Source organism: Entelurus aequoreus, linkage group LG28 (assembly GCF_033978785.1).
Source record: "Entelurus aequoreus isolate RoL-2023_Sb linkage group LG28, RoL_Eaeq_v1.1, whole genome shotgun sequence".
NCBI classification, from domain to species: domain Eukaryota; kingdom Metazoa; phylum Chordata; class Actinopteri; order Syngnathiformes; family Syngnathidae; genus Entelurus; species Entelurus aequoreus.
Genome location: NC_084758.1, coordinates 29,557,239 through 29,579,022, shown reverse-complemented (window position 1 = coordinate 29,579,022; position 21,784 = coordinate 29,557,239). Strand labels below are relative to the sequence as shown.

Genomic DNA, 21,784 nt, shown 5'->3' with positions numbered 1-21,784 from the left:
GGTACACACATCTTGTCAGGTCCAATGTAAAAGCGGGACCTTTGCTTTGATTGATTCATAAAATTATATTTGTAACATATACCGAAAGCTGCATTGTGATATTTTAGTAACCTTAATTTCGGGCTGCACAATTATTGAAATTTCAATCACAATCACGTTTTTGGCTGCCACAAATAAATTAGGGTGATTGTCGGCGATATTAACATTTAACAAGCAAGCTCTGCTGCATATCAAATCAGGCACTTTCAGAGCCCGTGGCAGCAGAAGATCAGCAGCGACTTGAAGCCCTGTGAAGAGGCTTCCACCCACAACAAAGTTTGCCATGTTTTACTTCCGTGAAGTCTAATGCTGCGTTCCAGTTACCTGGGAAGTTGGAAGCGTTCCAGTTACGAGGTCGGAAATGAAAATGGCCACATCCACAAAGGCTATTTTTGCGTTTGCCTTGTCTGAACATAAACAACTTATGGGAAAATATGCACTCTTTCTGCAACCGTCAAACATGGTGGATGAAGTGGAAACACAGACGCTATTGCTCTCGACTTCCAGCAAAAATACCACTTTAAATAAATGCAGTTACCACTACAGTGACGCTACCATACAAAAAAGTCCAAAAATACATTGTATATGATTTTATTTTAACAAAATATTTTTTGGAGTCTTTCTTACCTCAGGGTGTCCACAAACTAAACTTACAGTAGAGAGGGGATTCATATGGCCCCATTCGTGGCAGTTTACCTGACACATGAAACGTGAAAAATTGGGGGATGCACAAAATACTTTAGCCGCCAGATGGCAGTAGAGTGTTTAATTTATTAAAATGGATTTTGTGTCAATTCGTACTCTAACCTCAGCGTCGGTTGGTATTGTCCCGATACCAATATTTTGGTACCGGTACCTAAGTGTATTTTGATAATTTTTGATCGTTTTCAGGGATTTTTGGCTTTATTTTAACCTAAAAAGCTTACGATCAAGATGTTTCTTATTTCAATAAAATAATATTTTTCTAATTATTTAAAATAGTGAAGACACTAGACAACTTCACTTTTAGTAGTAAGTAAGCAAACAAAGTCTCTTTGTTTAGTCTGCTGACATATGCAGTAACATATTGTCTTTTTCCATTCAATTATTTTGTCAAAGGTAAATTGGATTAATAAGCTACTTGTTCATTTACTGTTAATTACTGCTTACTTTCTGTTTTAACATGTTCTATCTACACTTATGTTCAAATGTAATAATCACTTTATCTTTACATTAGTTTTGTGTGATACTACAAATTCTGGTATAAGTCCAATACCAAGTAGTTACAGGGTCATACATTGGTCGTAATTAAAGTTATCTTGTGTCCAGGGATGCAATTCCTGAGTTAGTAAAGTATAACAATTTATATTGATGTAATCATTGTTGTATCGACTATATACAGCTCTTGTAGTTGGTATCGTTACAGCCGTTGTCTGTGTAGATCCACCCATGGCATTTGTGTACATTCAGGAGCGCTAGCTTGCTGTTAGCAGTTATCTATTGTATCCTTCTACGGTGTGTAGTGAAGCGTGTTTAGCTATTCCTCGTCCTACAGGGATGATACTTGTAAGAAACATGTTAGTTTTTTTTGGCACCATGGAGGCGATGATTAGTGATTTAGAAGTAGCTAAAACACTGCCGACTGCGGATAGACATTAACCATCTAGAGTGGCGCTTCAGTGTGAAAAGCTTCAACTTTAGTGTTTGTTTTTAAGCCAAAGTACGTCCACTCTCCAGTTTGTCTGCTTGTAAGTACACCATGCGTATGCGTTGCCTAACATGTGCCGCTTGCTCATTTTACCAGCCGTCATGTCCGGGGGGGAAAAAAACTAGTACCGGTATTTTTCAGAAGCAGTATAGTATCAATTTTAATTCAGTAGTACAGGGTACTACTATTAGTACCGGTATACCGTACAATTAGGAGTGCAACAATACATGTATTCGTATTGAACCTTACGATACAAAGGTCTCGGTTCGGTTTATCAACTTCTGACGGAACGCTTTGTGCTGAAAGCTCAGTGGATTTGCGCCCGACTATGCAGCTTAAAGATGCGCCTCCCACATTCATTCAGACCAGCGTGGCATGGAAATGTATCTTTTTTTGCATTGATAAATTATCGAATTGAACCGAACACCGTGAATTTTGTGTATCGTTGCACCCCTACGTATAATCCTACTGCGACGATGGACTCAAGCAAAGTTTTCGGGTAAATTTCTGCGATATGTGGAGAAATCAGCTGATGTCACCAATTGGAAAAATGTCACCAATTAGACAAATTCCAAACAACTTCATTCGGAGGAAGTATAAAGAAACTGTCACCGATCATGAGAGAGAACCGGGCCCAGAACAAAAGAGTGGCACTAACAGTCAATAGACTGTACATAAATGGACAGCTGTATCGGGACCCAAAGGTTACCCCTTGGCTTTTTTAGAATGAGCATTCGTGGGTGTTTTTAGCATCATGGCTTGGCCTGTGTAATGACTACTTCCAGTACTGTTATGTAATGCATTAAGCTGGGCCTTCACAGGGGCCTGGTGTTAGCTTACGTGAATGTATGCAGCCTGCATAATAAGTATCAGGAATTAGAATGTATTATCAGAGATAATTTTATTAATATCTTTGCCATTTCTGAGACCCACCTTGATGATTATTTTTCTGATTCAGTTATAGCCATTGAGGGGTTCTCAATTTTTAGAAAAGCTAGAAACAGGTTTAGGGGTGGGGTGGCTATTTATTTTCAGAATCATTTATCTATCAAAGTGCGTAATGATTTGATGAGGGAGAGCATTGAAGCTATTTGTGTGCAAGTCCATCTGTCTTATTTGAAACCAATTGTAGTATGCTGTTTCTATAGGCCTCCTAGTGCTGGTGCTCTGTATCTGAAGGAGTTATGTGAGATGTTTGACAGGATATCAGATGATAATAGAGAAATCTCTTTACTGGGTGATATGAATGTCGACTGGCTGGGACAGGGGTGTACAAACAAAAATAAGTTACTATCCATTTTAAATGCTTGCAATCTGTCCCAAATTGTTGCCCCTCCCACAAGAATAGGTGTAGGCAGTGATGGTATTATTTTAGCTACATGCATTGATCATATTTGTACAAATGTTCCTGACCAATGCTTCAAGGCAGTCTCGGTTCCTGTAGGTTTTACTGACCACAATATAATAGCAGTCACTAGAAAGACAAGGATTCCTAAACCTAAAGCGAATATTATTTTTACAAGGTCTCATAAGAGATTCGATGAAGAGTGTTTTATTGATGAAATCTCCTGTTTAAAATGGAACGAGGTGTGCAGTGAGGAAGATCTTGAGGCCGCACTGGATTTATTTATGTTAATATACATGAGTGTTGTGGACAAGCATGCCCCTTTGAAAAAGTTTTCAGTCAAAAATAAGTCTGCCCCATGGATTGATAATGGACTTAGGAGTTTAATGACAGAAAGAGACATGGCTAAGAAAGCCTCAGTAAACTCAGGTTTAATTGATGACAGGCATAAGTACTGTTCCCTAAGAAACTAGGTCACAAAGTTAAACAAACTGGAAAAAAGGGAATATTACAAAAATAGGTTATTGACGTGAGATATGATGGCAAAAATGTATGGAATGTTTTGAATTAAATTATGGGTACAAAGAACTATGTATGTACACCTTTTGTGGAATCAAATGGGTTTCCATGTGACATTGCCAATCATTTTAATAATTATTATGTTGACAAGGTATCTCAATTGAGGCATGGTATGCATAAATCTAATAACATATCAACTGACCTCATTAGGAATATTATAGTGGATAATAAGGGGTGTGAATTCATTTTTCATCAGGTTGAAGTCAGTGAGTTTGAGAGGTTACTACACTCTCTTCTGTACAACAAAGTAGCTGTAAGCTGGATAGTAAGTTACTGGGAATGACTGTTGGTATCATATCAGTGCCTGTTTGTCATATTTGTAATATATGTTTACAAGTGGGCCTGTGTCCAAAGATATGGAAGGTGGCAAAGGTTACTCCTCTACGTAAGGATACCAAATTGGCTTTTAATGAGGTCAATTCTAGACCAATAAGCATCTTACCTGGTTTTTGCAAAATACTGGAGATATGTGTGTATGCACAAATTCAAGCTTACTTTCAATCAAATGGGCTAGCAACAGATTCTCAACATGCATATAGAACGGGCCACTCTACGTCCACTGCTCTTATACAAATGACAGACAATTGGCTTAATGCTATAGATAATTCTATGTTGGTTGGAGCTGTGCTGTTAGATTTCAGTGCTGCTTTTGACCTGATTGACCACTCTTTTAATTGAGAAACTTAAATGTTATGGTTTTAATACTTCTGCTTTAATGTGGATACAGAGTTATTTGTCCTCAAGATCACAACAGGTGTATCTTAATGGCATCTTGTCTAATAGCAGATGTTTAGATTGTGGTGTTCCACAGGGAAGTTGCCTGGGACCTTTACTTTTTTCTATATTCACCAATGATTTACCTTGGGCTACCGGTCGTACCAAATTGGTTCTTTATGCTGATGATGCAACCTTATATCACGGTGCACCATCATGCAATGCACTTAATGTAGTATTGAGTGAGGAACTAAAAGCTGTGCATGACTGGACAGTATGTAACAGACTTGTCCTTAACATCTCAAAAACAAAAAGTATTATATTGGGGACTAGGCAATAATTATCTTGTGACCCAAAGTTGGATCTGAGGCTAGGTAGTTCAACAGGTCAGAAGTGCCAAGCTCCTTGGAGTGATGCTGGACTGCACTCTATCCTGGTCAAATCATATCAGTGATATAATTACAAAGATGGGAAGGGCTGTTGGTATTTACAGGAAATGTGCAGCTTTTGTTGATCGACCTCTTCTTTGTCAGATTGTTAAGAGTTTAGTCTTGTGTCATATTGACTATTGTTCTACTTTCTGGGCGTCTGCTGCAAGTGGTGAGATCAGTAAACTCCAGATTGTCCAGAATAGGGCAGCAAGGCTGGTTCTGGGTTATTCACTAAGAACCAATGTTAACCAAATGCATGCTTCTCTTTCTTGGCTAACAGTGCAGAACAGGTTGTCAGCTAATACTCTAATATTGTTCAAATCAGTAAGCAGTAGTAAAACTCCTGCTTTTCTCATGGCCCAAATAGTTTACATTAGCACTATGCATAATCATAATACCAGGGCGCCTAGTGATGGTCATTTTGTACTCCCTCGTCCGAGGAAGAATGCATTGTGGAAATATTTTACTTATAGATCTGTATCGCTCTGGAATAACCTGTCTCAAATTCTCCCCGGCATTGAAAATAAACAGGGTTTTAAAAGGAAAGTAATATTGTATCTGAGTCTGTAAATTAGTTTGCTTGTTGATTATTTTTGTTTGATTTTGTATTTTGTAGTTATATTATTAAGGTAATTAATTTTCTGAGACTGTAAATGGTTTGCTTGTTGATGATTTGTATTTGTTTCTGTATTGTGTAGTTATAATTATATGCTTTTACTTGTAATTGCATTGAGTTTGTGGACCCCATGAAGACTAGTGGGTTGTTGGGGCAACCGGCTAATGGGGATCCTTAATAAAAATACAAATTGAAACAAAGGCAAGATTGTTTTATACATATGTCATGCCTTTATGGTTTGATTCAAAATTTTCGGGACTAATGCAGGTCTCAAAAACAAGTACCGGTAAGAAAGGTTTGTTTTGCATGACAGCTCCACTTTAATTAGCTGCAAAGATACAGTCTGTGCATCCCCGTCAACCCTCCCATTTCTTCACACAATTTTGACCTTCTCTGCCTTTCATGGAAAAAACAATCCTCTCCGGCACGGTCGGTGGGCGAAACAGCGTGGCCTCATTTTCTGCAGCAATTGGCAAACATTGGCATAACAATGGTGACGCCGTCGAGTCCCGCATGAGGTGGGTGGAGGTGTCTCTGCCGGAATAAAAATAAGAATGTGTATTATTGTTCTCATTTATTTTATTAATATCTTCACAAATTGCATTTTTATGTAGGCCAAATAAAGTAGATGTTGCATATTGCAGGTCTTGTCATCCCCGTTCAAACCTGAGGACGACCTGGTGTTGTAAATGGATCAAAGGTGACGCCGGTGAGGAATTGCAGCTTGTATTTGATCAAGCAAATCCTCACAATTGCAGGTGCTGCAGCAAACCTGGAGAAAAAGTTAGCTAAATGAAAATCTCTCTCTCTGTTAGGGCAACTTCTCCTTATATACCTTACAGGCAGTCTCATCCTCGTTGTTGTGTCGTTGGTGGAGGAGGAATAATTGTGTGGGGTTGCTTTTCAACAGTTGGGCTTGGTCCCTTAGTTCCAGTGAAAGGAACTTTTGAATGCTCCAGGATACCAAAACATGTTGGACAATTCCATGCTACCAACCTCGTGAGAACAGTTTGGAGCGGGCCCCTTCCTCTTCCAACATGACTGTGCACCAGTGCACAAAGCAAGGTCCATAAAGACATGGATGACATAGTTTGGTGTGGATGAACTTGACTGGCCTGCACAGAGTCCTGACATGAACCCGATAGAACACCTTTAAGATTAAATATAACGGCCAACATCAGTGTGTGACCTCACCGATGCACTTCTGGAAGAATGGTGGAAAATTCCCTTAAACACACTCCGCAACCTTGTGGACAGCCTTCCCAGAATAGTTGAAGCTGTAATAGCTGCAAAAGGTGGCCCGACATCATATTGTACCCTACGGGTTAGGAATTGGATGGCACTTCAAGTTCATATGTGAGTCAAGGCAGGTGGCCAAATACTTTTGACAATATAGTGTATTTAAGGATGGCTTTCCATAATGGAATAATTAAAAATGAATAATAAAATAATTATGTGACCAAGCTTTAAATGCATGCGTGCTTACAATCTTATAATAAAATTGTACACGCTACAATTTACAGACACTTCATATTAAACAGCATTGGTTGGGTTAGCAGTCCATTTTTCTGAAAATAGGAAATATTCCACATGATAAAATGCAAAAGTGGACAGGTTATGGTTTTGTGTAACTGATCTCTTTAGTCCCGGTGCAATCTAACAGAGTGGTCATTGGCGATTGAAGCATTAAACCAGCTGCACGCCCGGTTTCTTTTAGTGTGTCATCATCGTTCTGTTCTGTGCTTGTATCGTCTTTCCAGACTGATGCTCCCTTTTACTCCATCTTGCTTCACTTTCATGACACCTTCCTTAACCTTTTTTTTTTCTTTTTTTTTTCATCATCGTCATATCCAAACTTTGCACCGCCTGCAGAGAAAAGTTTGTCCCGACTCGTCTGCGACATTTCCATGACCTTTTGAACCAAATTCCGTGTCTTTCCGCACCCTGTGTTTTATTTCCCTCTGCGTGTGAAACGAGCCCTGCCTCGAATTAGCTTCTTGTTGCGTCTGTTTGAGGAGAGGTACGACAAAGAGACGGAGGGAGGCTCTTTAATTCTACAGGCGCACCAGCCTTAGTTTTATCACACTAAAGTCGTGTATGTTGTCATTTTTCACCCAGCTGAAAATAATACTGTAGCGTGTTGCTGCATAATTCATTAGTGGGTTGCCACGGTTACGTAACCCAATGGAAACATGGAGATGCACAACTGTGGACGAGGTTAGGTCACGAGCTGCGTTGGGCAATGTTGATGAGGGCACTTGACAGACCTCAATGATTGATTTATGATGTGTAGCAAAGCCTCTTTTTTTATTTAATTAAAAAAAAAAAATAACCAAGCTATAGAAACACTGCAACTTCAACATATATATATATATATATATATATATATATATATATATATATATATATATATATATATATATATATATATATATATATATATATATATATATATATATAGATATAGATATCTATATATATATATATATATATATATATATATATATATATATATATATATATATATATATATATAGATATCTATATCTATATATATATATATATATATATATAGATATAGATATCTATATATATATATATATATATATATATATATATATATATATATATATATATATATATATATATATATATATATATATATATATATATATATATATATATATATGTCTTAATTAGATTATCCAACAAAATTGTGCTCGATACCGTGGTAGAGCGTAATATGTATGTGTGGGAAAAAATCTCCTGATGATTGAGGGAAACCCCTCATGAAACAGGCCTGTAGAGATGAAATAGTCTTGTGATTTTTCCCACACATACATATATATATATATATATACATATATATATATATATATATATATATATATATATATATATATATATATATATATATATATATATATATATGTATGTATGTATGTATGTATGTATGTATGTATGTATGTATGTATGTATGTATGTATGTATGTATGTATGTATGTATGTATGTGATTTTTCCCATATATATATATATATATATATATATATATATATATATATATATATATATATATATATATATATATATATATATATATATATACATATGTATGTATATATGTATGTATATATATATATATATATATACATATATATATGTATATATGTATGTATGTATATTTGTTAGGTCAGGAAAAAACACAGAGGCTATGTCATCCTTACATGCCTGTTTCGCAGGCTTCCCATATATATATATATGTATATTTATTTTATACATATTTTTTTAATCGATTTTTGATTTTTTTTTTAATCTGAATCCTTACACAAAAAAAATTGCGATTCATTCGAAAATCCAAATTTTTTGGACAGCCCTAATTCTACCGGTTAAAATGTGAACGTTACCCATTCCTACTTCTTAGTGCTCGACTGCTTGTTTCTTGGCCAAGTGCTTGAGCTGGTGCAGAGTCTTCAACCGGACGTGACATCACGTGCTCCAGAGGAATGGAAACGTGGTACCGTTTGATTTTACTTAAGTCGTTACTCAGTAGTCCCGACAAACTTTGGTCGATACATATAGACTAATTTTAGTAAACATTCCATGACACACGTTACTGTTACTTTGTTATAAAAAAAAAAATCACATTTGCAAAAAAGGAGAGGTTTATAGGCTCGGAACCGTACTCCACCGATTTTCCCACGAGCTGGCACAATGACACTCATAATTATACTTAAATTGCATAACAAAAATCCCAACATTTTTGTTATGCATGATGTATAGGGATACATCATGGTGGTCTGCGCACAATGCATTAGTAGTCCGCGTTGTGATTTTATGAACTCTGAACAAATACATGTGCATTATTAATACTACGCCAGCTGTATTTACACTCTCCACTTCTTAATATATGCATTAATATGCGAGCGTATGTTACACCTCGCAGCAGCTAAGTCCTCTTTTGCCGATCCAGAAAGCCGAGCCTTGATCCTATTGACCGTGTCTTCCCCTACCTGAGCCCTTTATGAGCCACACATCCCCACTCTCCGGGGACCCTCATTAAGCTTTTCTTCAATTAAGCCGCCTCACAATTGCTGTGTTGCTCAAATCCCCCCAAAGGCGGATCAGCTAGTGTGGTGACGAACGTACACGTCCATAACTTCTGTATGCATGCTTCAATTATTTATTAGTATTTCCTAAATGTATTGATTATTAGCCTTCGGAAGAATCAATGCAAAGATACACTATATTGCCAAAAGTATTTGGCCACCCATCCAAATGTTGAGAATCAGGTGTCCTAATCACTTGGCCCGGCCACAGGTGTATAAAATCAAGCACTTAGGCATGGAGACTGTTTCTACAAACCTTTGTGAAAGAATGGGCCGCTCTCAGTGATTTTCAGCGTGGAACTGTCATAGGATGCCACCTGTGCAACAAATCCAGTCGTGAAATTTCCTCGCTCCTAAATATTCCAAAGTCAACTGTCGGCTTTGTTATAAGAAAATGAAAGAGTTTGGGAACAACAGCAACTCAGCCACAAAGTGGTAGGCCACGTAAACTGACAGAGAGGGGTCAGTGGATGCTGAAGTGCATAGTGCAAAGACTTTCTGCACAGTCAGTTGCTACAGAGCTCCAAACTTCATGTGACCTTCCAATTAGCCCACGTACAGTACGCAGAGAGCTTCATGGAATGGGTTTCCATGGCCAAGCAGCTGCATCGAAGCCATATATCACCAAGTCCAAAGCAAAGTGTGGGATGCAGTGGTGTAAAGCACGTCGCCACTGGACTCTAGAGCAGTGGAGACGCCTTCTCTGGAGTGATGAATCACGCTTTTCCATCTGGCAATCTGATGGACGAGTCTGGGTTTGAAGGTTGCCAGGAGAACGCTACATTTCGGACTGCATTGTGCCGAGTGTGAAATTTGGTGGAGGAGGAATTATGGTTTGAGGTTATTTTTCAGGAGTTAGGCTTGGCCCCTTCGTTCCAGTGAAAGGAACTTTGAATGCTCCAGGATACAGAAACATTTTGGACAATTCCATGCTCCCAACCTTGTGGGAACAGTTTGGAGCGGGCCCCTTCCTCTTCCAACATGACTGTGCACCAGTGCGCAAAGCAAGGTCCATAAAGACCACACCAGAGTCTGGTGTGGATGAACTTGACTGGCCTGCACAGAGTCCTGACCTGAACCCGATAGAACACCTTTGGGATGAATTAGAACAAAGCCAGGCCTTCTCGACCAACATCAGTGTGTGACCTCACCAATGCGCTTTTGGAAGAATGGTGGAAAATTCCTATAAACACACTCCGCAACCTTGTGGACCGCCTTTCCAGAAGAGTTGAAGCTGTAATAGTTGCAAAAGGTGGACCCACATCATATTTAACCGTGTGGGTTAGAAATGGGATGGCACTTCAAGTTCATATGTGAGTCAAGGCAGGTGGCCAAATACTTTTGGCAATGTAGTTTATTAGGACCTGCTTCTGCAGCTTCCCTACCGTTCACAATTTGTCCACTAGAGGATCTCGATCATTTGGCTCTGTGTTCCTCTGCCTCCTCCTGCTCAGCACCATCTAATTTCACAATCAGTGTCCTGAAATTGTTTCCTCCTTTGGGAGCACAGAGCAGATGTCCTGATTTGGACCTACCGGCTCCAAAGGAGGCGTGGTGAAGGGTACTGTGGCTGTCTAGAAAACTGCCAGTTTGATTCCAGCTTCCTTGTTTGAGCCATTGCTCCAGATGATGTCAGCAGGGTTCCATTCCTTGCGTTTCGACTCATAAGTAAGCCTGGAGAAGTCTGACACTTTTTGGTCCAGTTTTACTTTCTCGAAGACATTTTTTTTCTTCCGGCTGTCACATTACCTGAACTTTGGCAGCCATCCTGATGTTTGTGGCTATGTTTTGAGATGTAATCAATAAGAGCACAGACAGGTTTGCTGTTTATATTTTTCAACATTCTAAAGGTCATTCCTTCAGAGGATGTGAAAAAGGAATGCAGGAACCTGTCAACTCTTATTTTCTCAAATTGTTGTCAACAAATCTCTCGTTCACTTTTTACTTCCACTTGTTTTTAACCAAATCTAAATACAGCAAGTATCAGACTTCCTACAATAGTCTATTGGCCTTAATTTGGTGTTTTTTAACCATGTTTGGCTGTGAGTGCCCAATCTGTTTCTCAACTGTGTCCCGTACGGACCACAGCGGTACTCAATCGCAATAAACTTTTCCACCACATGTGGCAGTAATGACAATATCAAACAAACAGAAACAATCTGGCGTTAAAGTAATAAAGACGTTTTTTAGGCGCACAAATAACGACTAAAGTGGTGAAGCTGTATGTTAGTTTGCACTTTCATTTTCAAGACTGTTTAGTTTAGAAATATGTTCATTATTAATTTAATTTTTTATATAAGTACAACATAATTGTATGTGTATACTTTTTTTGTTAGTTATTTATGAGTCCCTTTTCATGCATTTCAGTTCAATTCAGTTCAGTTTCAGTTTATTTGGAACATGCATACGACACAATGTAATGCAACACACATTTTCAGTTGTTTCATTACGGCACGTCCGAAAAGGAGTAGGAAGAAGCAGAGCTTATTTATTCCTACCCCCTTTTCATATCATAGCAATTTTATCCAATGTCCTTGTTCTCTGTAACAGAACAGTGAACAAATAAATAATACATAAATATTATACCAAAGTAAGCAAACTAATATTAAATGCATAAATAATTTGTGTCTTAATAAAAGAAAGAAAAAAATGGTTCAAGATGTTCATCATAATTATTGTTCTGTGTACTTTGTGAACACTTGTAGTTTGAACAGTTCCCTCCGGGTACTCCGGCTTCCTCCCACCTCCAAAGACATGCACCTGGGGATAAGTTGATTGGCAACACTAAATTGGCCCTAGTGTGTGAATGTGAGTGTGAATGTTGCCTGTCTATCTGTGTTGGCCCTGTGATGAGGTGGCGACTTGTCCAGGGTGTACCCCGCCTTCCGCCCGATTGTAGCTGAGATAGGCTCCAGCGCCCCCCGCGACCCCGAAGGGAATAAGCGGTAGAAAATGGATGGATGGCTGGATGATTTCTGGTTATGTTAGGCCATAGGCGCCGATCTACATTTCTGCCAGTGGGTGCTCGGTGTGTGTATTCGTGTTGTCCCGATACCGATATTTTGGTACTTTTCTGTACTTTTCTAAATAAAGGGCACCACAAAAAATTTCAATGTTGGCTTTATTTTAACCAAAAAATCTTAGGGTACATTAAACATATGTTTCTTATTAAAATGTTGACCTTAAATAAAATAGTGAACATGCAAGACAACTTGTCTTTTAGTAGTAAGTAAACCAACACAGGCTCCTAATTTAGCTGCTGACATATGCAGTAACATATTGTGTCATTTATCTACCTATTTTTTGTCAACATTATTAAGGACAAGTGGTAGAAAATGAATTATTAATCTACTTGTTCATTTACTGTTAATATCTGCTTACTTTCTCTTTTAACATGTTCTATCTACACTTCTGTTAAAATGTAATAATCACTTATTCCTCTGTTGTTTTGATATTTTACATTAGTTTTGGATGATACCACACATTTGGGTATCAATCCGATACAAAGTAGTTACAGGATCATACATTGGTCATATTCAAAGTCCTCAAGTGTCCAGGGACATATTTCCTGAGTTTATAAACATAATATACATTTTAAAAAAACGAAAGAAGATTTTGTGATGTTAAAAAATATAGACGTAATCATAGTGGTATCGACTCGATAAGCTATTGTACGTGGTATCATTACAGTGGATGTCAGGTTTAGATCCGCCAATGGCGTTTGTTTATATTGTAGCGTCCCGGAAGAGTTGGTGCTACAGGGAATTCTGGGAAATTGTTCTGTAGTGTTTATGTTGTGTTGCGGTGCAAACATTCTTCCAAAATGTGTTTTTCATTGTTGTTTAGTGTGGTTTCAATATATGGCACATGTTTATGACAGTGTTGGCATTGTTCATACTTCCACCTTTAGTGTGACATGTATGGCTGTTGAGTAAGTATGCCCTTCATTCGCCTGCGTTCAATGTGTTCAAAGTCAAGATAATTGTGTCTTTAGTTCATTATCTGGCACAACAAAATCTTGGTTAGATTGTGTTAATTATAGACTATATGATCTGAGACTTTTTATTATGTAAAACGGACCAAACTCACCACAAAAATGACAACAAGATTGATATTTCAAAATGTATTTCAAAGATTGAAAGTTGCCTTCAATCCCACGTGGGTGCTCGGGCCCCCGAAGCACCCACAGGATCGGCGCCTATGTGTTAGGCCAGCAGAGAAGGCCTTGCTGGTCCTGCCGGCACACTACTGCCACATTCGCTGAAAACAAAAAAACGACAAGATCAAAGTAAGTATTTTTAAGAGAAAACTTTGAGCCAACACAGTTGTCGTCTCAGGTGGTTTTAAAGTCTAGGCCCTGAAAATTCTGCTCACTTGTCTTCCCGCGTTGAGACGGCGGGGCAATGAGCCGATCAGGGGCTGCTGTTTAGGCGGGAAAATGATCAAGTTGGCCATGCGAGCACTGCACATTTGTCATGGGGGTGCTTCACTTCTCGGTGCAGTTTGGCTCACCCGCCTACCTTAGACTGACATTTCTTCCAGGATTTTTTTTATTACGGATCACGAGGCATTTGTGGTGGCTGAGTTGGTCAAAGTGGTGAGCTCACTTGCCATGTCTCCTCTGATTTGCTTCTCTTTTTTTCTCTCCTTTTTTCTCTTTTCTTCCAGAGCCTACAGTCAAAAACCTGTGAAAAGCAACACGTACAACGGGGGAAATCGTGCGTCAACATTCTTAACACTCATCTGACACCGGAAAGCCTCGCAGGTACCTAGTTCATCTTTTTACTCTTTTTCTCCGAATATACACCATTTTTTGAGATGTTAAATACGTTCACATGAACAAGTGTTTTTGACAGAAAATATGTACAGTATATCTTAGGTATCAGATCAGGTTGATACTGTTACTAGTCTAGTCTTAGTTGTTCACTGTTTCCCTTCTATCTGTACTTAATGGATTCTTAAGTAGTGTAGCATTTGTGTAATCTTGCTAGCTAGCGAGCTAGTTCCATAGCAAACTGGAATAAAAACAAAGCACTAGGACAGGGGTTGAAAATGCCATTTCTAATATAAAGTAGTGTAAAGTTATTCCTTATATCTGTCAGTACACTCGCCATGAAAGCACTAAAACATACCGGTGTAGTGAGTTTACATTATTCACCCAAGGAACTTTAGTTATTCGAGTTCCGGTCGGACGGTTTTTCACGGGACACATTTTCGGCCTTGTTGTTGTTTCCGGATGAGGAGATGCTGCTTTGTTATTGATTGAAGTAAATGTCATTAAAACAGTTAGCGCCATCTTTTGACACTTCTTCCACTCCCGTCCTTACACGCTACACCGCTACAACAAAGATGACGGGGAGAAGACGCTGTCGAAGGTGAGCCACGTAAATAAGACCGCCCACAAAAACGGCCCATCCGAAAGCGACTGTCAGAAAGCGGCTTGAAGATGATCTGTAAAACATCATCCATGCAACATTTTGACCAAATAACTACCATTACATGTTATGTAGACTACAAGGAAGTGTTTTACATTTAGAAAAAATTAAATAAATATGACCCCTTTAATGCGCCTTATAATCCGGTGTGCCCTATGGTCAGAAAAATACGGTGTATATATATATATATATTTATATATATATATATATATACACTACCGGGGTCACATTGAAATGTCCTTATTTTTGAAGGAAAAGCACTGTACTTTTCAATGAAGATAACTTTAAACTAGTCTTAACTTTAAAGAAATACACTCTATACATTGCTAATGTGGTAAATGACTATTCTAGCTGCAAATGTCTGGTTTTTGGTGCAATATCTACATAGGTGTATAGAGGCCCATTTCCAGCAACTATCACTCCAGTGTTCTAATGGTACAATGTGTTTGCTCATTGGCTCAGAAGGCTAATTGATGATTAGAAAACCCTTGCGCAATCATGTTCACACATCTGAAAACAGTTTAGCTCGTTACAGAAGCTACAAAACTGACCTTCCTTTGAGCAGATTGAGTTTCTGGAGCATCACATTTGTGGGGTCAATTAAACGCTCAAAATGGTCAGAAAAGGAGAACTTTCATCTGAAACTCGTCAGTCTATTCTTGTTCTTAGAAATGAAGGCTATTTCACAAAATTGTTTGGGTGATCCCAAACTTTTGAACGGTAGTGTATATATATATATATATATATATATATATATATATATATATATATATATATATATATATTTTTTTTTTTTTTTAATATATACTGTATATATTTCACTTAATCAAACTTTTTTCTAACATTCCACGCTACAAAATAATTAAAGTATGTATGATTCTTGCTAATTTCGTATTGTTATTGTATTGAAAGTGAAAATGTATCAAGACACCCTTAGTATAACATACATACAGTGTATGGATATAAAAGAAGCAATAGTTACTGTAGTTTAGTTGGTATGAAGCCAACTTAACAAGTCATATGATATTTTTTCTACATATAAAACACTTCCTTGTGGTCTATTTAACATGTAACGGTGGTTCTTTGGTCAAAAAAAGACACTTCACCCTTGCCCCCGGTGCCGCTCACACCGGAGAATGAATGATGAATGAATGAGTTGTAAAAATGAATGATGGGTTCTCACTTCTCTGTGAAGCGCTTTGAGTGTCTAGAAAAGTGCTATATAAATCTAATCCATTATTATTACATTTTGCATAAATTATGTTTTACAGACCGTCTTCATGCCACTTTCTGACTGTCAAGTCAGGATGTGCCGTTTTGTGGGCGGTCTCATTTACCTGCCACCACTTTGAAAGCGTCCTGCGCCGCCTCTCGTTTCCATAGCGATTCTACTGACGGCTATAAGTTCGAACTATACGCTACTTAGACTATAAAGACTATACAAATGGGACCCATGACCTCCCTGCCTGGCACGCCGCATCAAGGGTTGGAATTGGGGGTTAAATCACCAAAATGATTCCCGAGTGCGGCCGCGGCCGCTGCTCACTGCTCCCCTCACCTCCCAGGGGGTGGAACAAGGGGATGGGTCAAATGCGGAGGGTAATTTCACCACACCTAGTGTGTGTTTGTGACTATCAGTGGTACTTTAACTTTACTTTGTGTTCGAAATGGCAATGACTCCTTCAATGCGCCTTATAATCCGGTGTGCCTTATACAGTATATGAAAAAAAGATCAAAAATAGACCATTCATCGGCGGTGCGCCCTATGGTCAAGAAATTATGGTAGCTGCTTGCTCACTAGCAAGGATGCTAAATTACGTTGAGGCAGCTACAATGTGTCATCAATATGCATTATTACGATATAACGATAGGATTAAAACCTCTATCGTCGGCCAATGTTATGTTAAGTATAGTTTTATCAAACAGCATACATTTAAGATCTTGAAGAGATTGCATTTTACATCTTCTCAGTTGTTTAAAATGTGTGCAGTAGATAGCAAATTATGTATGAAGTGTCGGGCAGCTGAGGGAATGCTTGTTCATTTATTGTGAGAATGTCAGGGAATAAAAGAGTTATGGTTGAAAACAACTAAAGCAGCAATCACATTCCTACATATAAACATCCCAAACGTGTATTCTTGGTGATCTGCATCCATTTCGTAACGTGTCATCAAAGAGTAAAAATGCCTTTTTTTTCAATATGCATCATAACAAAAAGGGTAATACTAAAACAAATGGATAGATGTTGATAGTCCGACTCATACTGACGGGTATACACACATAGTACATACTGACTGGCATACACACATAATAAATACTGACTGGTATACACACATAATACATACTGACTGGTATGCACACATAATACATTAAGACTGGTATGCGCACATAATACATACTGACTGTTATACATGCATAATACATACTGACTGGTATACACGCATAAAACATACTGACTGGTAAACACGCATAATACATACTGACTGGTATACACGCATAATACATACTGACTGGTAAACACGCATAATACATACTGACTGATAAACACGCATAATACATACTGACTGGTATACACACATAAAATATACTGACTGGTAAACACGCATTATACATACTGACTGGTATACACACATAAAACATACGGACTGGTAAACACGCATAATACATACTGACTGGTATACACACATAATAAACACTGACTTGTATACACACATAATACATACTGACTGGTATACACACATAATAAATACTGACTGGTATACACATATAATACACACTGACTTGTATACACACATAATACATACTGACTGGTATACACACATAATAAATACTGACTGGTATACACACATAATAAATACTGACTGGTATACACATATAATACACACTGACTTGTATACACGCATAATACATACTGACTGGTATACACACATAATAAATACTGACTGGTATACACATATAATACACACTGACTTGTATACACGCATAATACATACTGACTGGTATACACACATAATAAATACTGACTGGTATACACATATAATACATACTGACTGGTATACACACATAATAAATACGGACTGGTATACACATATAATACATACTGACTGGTATACACACATAATACATACTGACTGGTATACACGCTATATACATACTGACTGGTATACACAAGCTATGGAAATGATATCAGTAGAAAAAACTGCATTTAGTTGAGATAATAATGAGTCATATATTGGAATATGGGATCCATTATTTAAATTTGTTTTAACTATAAAATGAACTTACAATATGACTTATTGTATTCTTGGGGAAAATATTGGACACAATGTGTTGTCAAGTTTAGGAGATGTGATGCAAGTGTAAGCCACTGTGACACTTGCATTTTTTAAATGTTTATATATATATATATATATATATATATATATATATATATATATATATATATATATATATATATATATATATATATATATATATATATATATGTGTGTGTATATATATATATATATATATATATATATATATATATATATATATATATATATGTGTGTGTGTATATATATATATATATATATATATATATATATATATATATATATATATATATATATATATATATATATATATATATATATATATATATATATGTATGTATATATATATATATATATATATATATATATATATATATATATATATATATATATATATATATATATATATATAAATGGCTGTGATGATAATTGATTGATTGATTGAGAAGTTTATTGACATCCATGTAATGCTTTAAAAAGGCAAATGGATGGCACATAAAAGCCAAAAGGCTTGTTTCCATTGTGGTCCATTAAATATTAATCACATTTGATACATTCAATAATAAAATATATACAACCCGTAATGTATATTAAAAAAAAAAAATACGTAAAAAAAAAAAAAATTCTGGAAAAATTATGTATATATACACAGTATACATGTCAGGTGATTTGAAGAATAATAAATACATAAAAATGGGGGGGGGGAGATATATACACTATGTACATGACTATGCACATGTTGACTCCAAGAGTGTGCAAAACAGAATGAGAAACTAATAAAATAAAATAATAATAATAATACTATAAAATAAAATAATGTCAATGAGGGATTTCTAATCACTACTATGTTGGAATTATTATTAGCATTGATACTGTTGTTGATAATTTTCATTTTTGTTTGACTACTTTTAGGTTGTTTTTCGCATGTTTGTGTGTCCTCTCAATTGCTCTGTTGATTGCTATTCTGAATGTTGCTGTGCCGGGTTTGGTTTTGGAATTGGAATTGTATCATTATGGTATTATTGTGTATTATTTTGTTGGATTGATTTTTTTTTATTTTATTGTATTTATTTTTTTATTTTTGGATTGATTAATTTAAAAAACAAAACAAAAAAAAACTGCATAAATAGGCATGGATATGTCAAGTCTTCTGCCTATTGGCACCTTGATATAAAAAAAAAGTTAGTCTCTGCCGGTCGCGGGTCAGCTCTTGCGCCGCCTTGAGGCATATAACGCAAATACGCGTTGGATTGTTCCCCTTCCCGCCAAGTTATTCTCCTTCATCTTCGCCGCTCGCCCATTCCGGCGCAAAGTGACTGAGCGGACAGCGGCTGCTGCTTATCGGGGAAGTGGCGCCGTTTCAAACGGCGCCCATTAATTTGGTCTCTCTGCATTCAGTGTCGAGGCTTACACTTTGAGGATGGCTGCGGTGGCAGTGGGGAAGGACGATAAGCCCGCTTGCTCTCGAACACAGGCCTTCAGCACGGCCTTGAGGAGATCGACTCCCAGGCCACGACATTATAGGCACACCTGGCGGCGTCCAATACAAGAACTGTTCAAAAATGCACTTTTTGCACTAAAAAGCCCTACTTTTGTATTGCATCTCAACAGAGATAATGTAGTATTGGATCATTATCTGTATCATGAAGAGCCCATTATGGCACGATATTGTATTACGGCACTTAGAGAGCCATAAGAAGATGAAATGTATACACAGAATGTTTTCCGTTGGACCTTTTTGAGTGTTGCACGTGGTCACTTGGAGGAGGTTGCCGTCAAAGCCCACTCTCTAATGGCGTGCAGCAGAGGAAAGTCGCTAAAATAATGCAGCTTCCCAAACAGAATACTTCCATCAGTACACGTCGATAAGTCTACTTCCAAAGTGTGCAACTTTTTTCACAGTCTAGTGCAGGGGTCAGCAACCCGCGGCTCTTTAGCGCCGCCCTAGTGGCTCCCTGGACCTGGACCACGATCCTTGAACTCATCGTAGTTTGTTTACATGTAGAAAGTTGTACATGTAAACAAACTACGATGAATTCAAGGATGTATAGTCTGGTTGTGGGCAACCCGCGGCTCTTTAGCGCCACCCTAGTGGCTCCCCAGCTTTTTAAAAGATGTATGAAAATGGAAAAAGATGAGAGAAAAAATAGATTTTTTGTTTTAATATGGTTTCTGTAGGAGGAAAAACATGACTCAAACCTTCTTAATTGTTCAAAATCCCACTGTTTATATTAAACATGCTACACTGATGGGAGTATTTGGTGGGCGCCATTTTGTCCTACTAATTTCGGCGGACCTTGAACTCACCATAGTTTGATTACATGTATAACTTTCTCCGATGCTGCCACAGAGAGACGTGTTTTATGCCACTCCTTTGTCTCATTTTGTCCACCAAATGTTTTATGCTGTGCGTGAATGCACAAAGGTGAGCTTTGTTGATTTTTACAATTTGCTGGAGCGCTTATCAGGCTTATTTGGTCAATCCATGACTGCAAGCTAATCAATGTTAACATGCTATTTAGGCTGGCTGTATGCACATATTGCATCATGATGCCTTGTTTGTAGGTATAAAAAATATAATATAATATAATGCATTGTATTGTCACAATACACAGGTACAATGAGATTAAAAACTACTCCAGTATCAGTGTGGCAGTCTACAAAATATGCAAAACATTGGAAGAAAGAAAAAGAAAAATTGTGCAAAAGGAGGTAAAGTGCACAGTCCAGTCCTGAGAACAATTGATGTTCAATGTGTTGTTTACAGGAAATAAATAGTATATTATATACATATAGTGTAAATACAGAAGCATTCAGATTGTGGGTGGAAAGTAAAATTTGCACACAGAGAGGTGCTAAACTATTGCTATGCTAAAAATATGTGAGCTCATTTAACTTCCTTTACTAATGTCCTCTGTGTACATAATTTATATTTATTCATTTATATTTATATTTAAAACAACGCTCAAATCAAAAGTAAGGCTCTACTTTTCCAAAATGTGCCGCTAGCTTGATGCTAATTTACATTGGATTTGCCATTGACATGCCACTATTATAATTTGCTTTTTTTTCTTTATGGGCAATTCAACACTTTCACATTTGGTAATGAAAAACACAGTGAATACCGTACCGTACAAACACTTTGTAGGGCACAACATAACTCATTCAACCTCATGGAAAAAGTTACTTCCGATTTAGACAACATACCATAGATAGCCTATACCAGGGGTCGACAACCCATTATGTGGAAAGAACCATATTGGACCAAAAATGCAAAAAATAATCTGTCTGGAGCCGCAAAAAATTAAAAGCCTTATGTAAGTGTTTATAATGAGGGCAACACATGATGTTGAAATGTAATATTTATTTTACACATGTTTGCAACATTGGAAAACATTAGTAAAACAGAGGCTTCTCAGAGGATGATATAACAATTAGGATGGTTTGTGTCATGTTTGTCCTACTACAGAAACCATATTGAAACAAAAAATATATTTTTTCTCTCATCATTTTCCAT

The 21,784-nt window shown here is 37.2% G+C and overlaps 1 protein-coding gene across 1 annotated transcript in view; it reads left to right on the top strand.

Annotated features, from left to right (window-relative positions):
* Nucleotides 1-14,184: 14,184 nt before the first annotated feature.
* Nucleotides 14,185-21,784, top strand: part of lingo2 (leucine rich repeat and Ig domain containing 2) — a 325,431-nt gene continuing 317,831 nt past the window's right edge. Inside the window, exon 1 of the mRNA XM_062039779.1 lies at nucleotides 14,185-14,283. The gene's annotated coding sequence lies outside the window, so the exon portion shown is untranslated. The remainder of the gene's footprint in view (nucleotides 14,284-21,784) is intronic.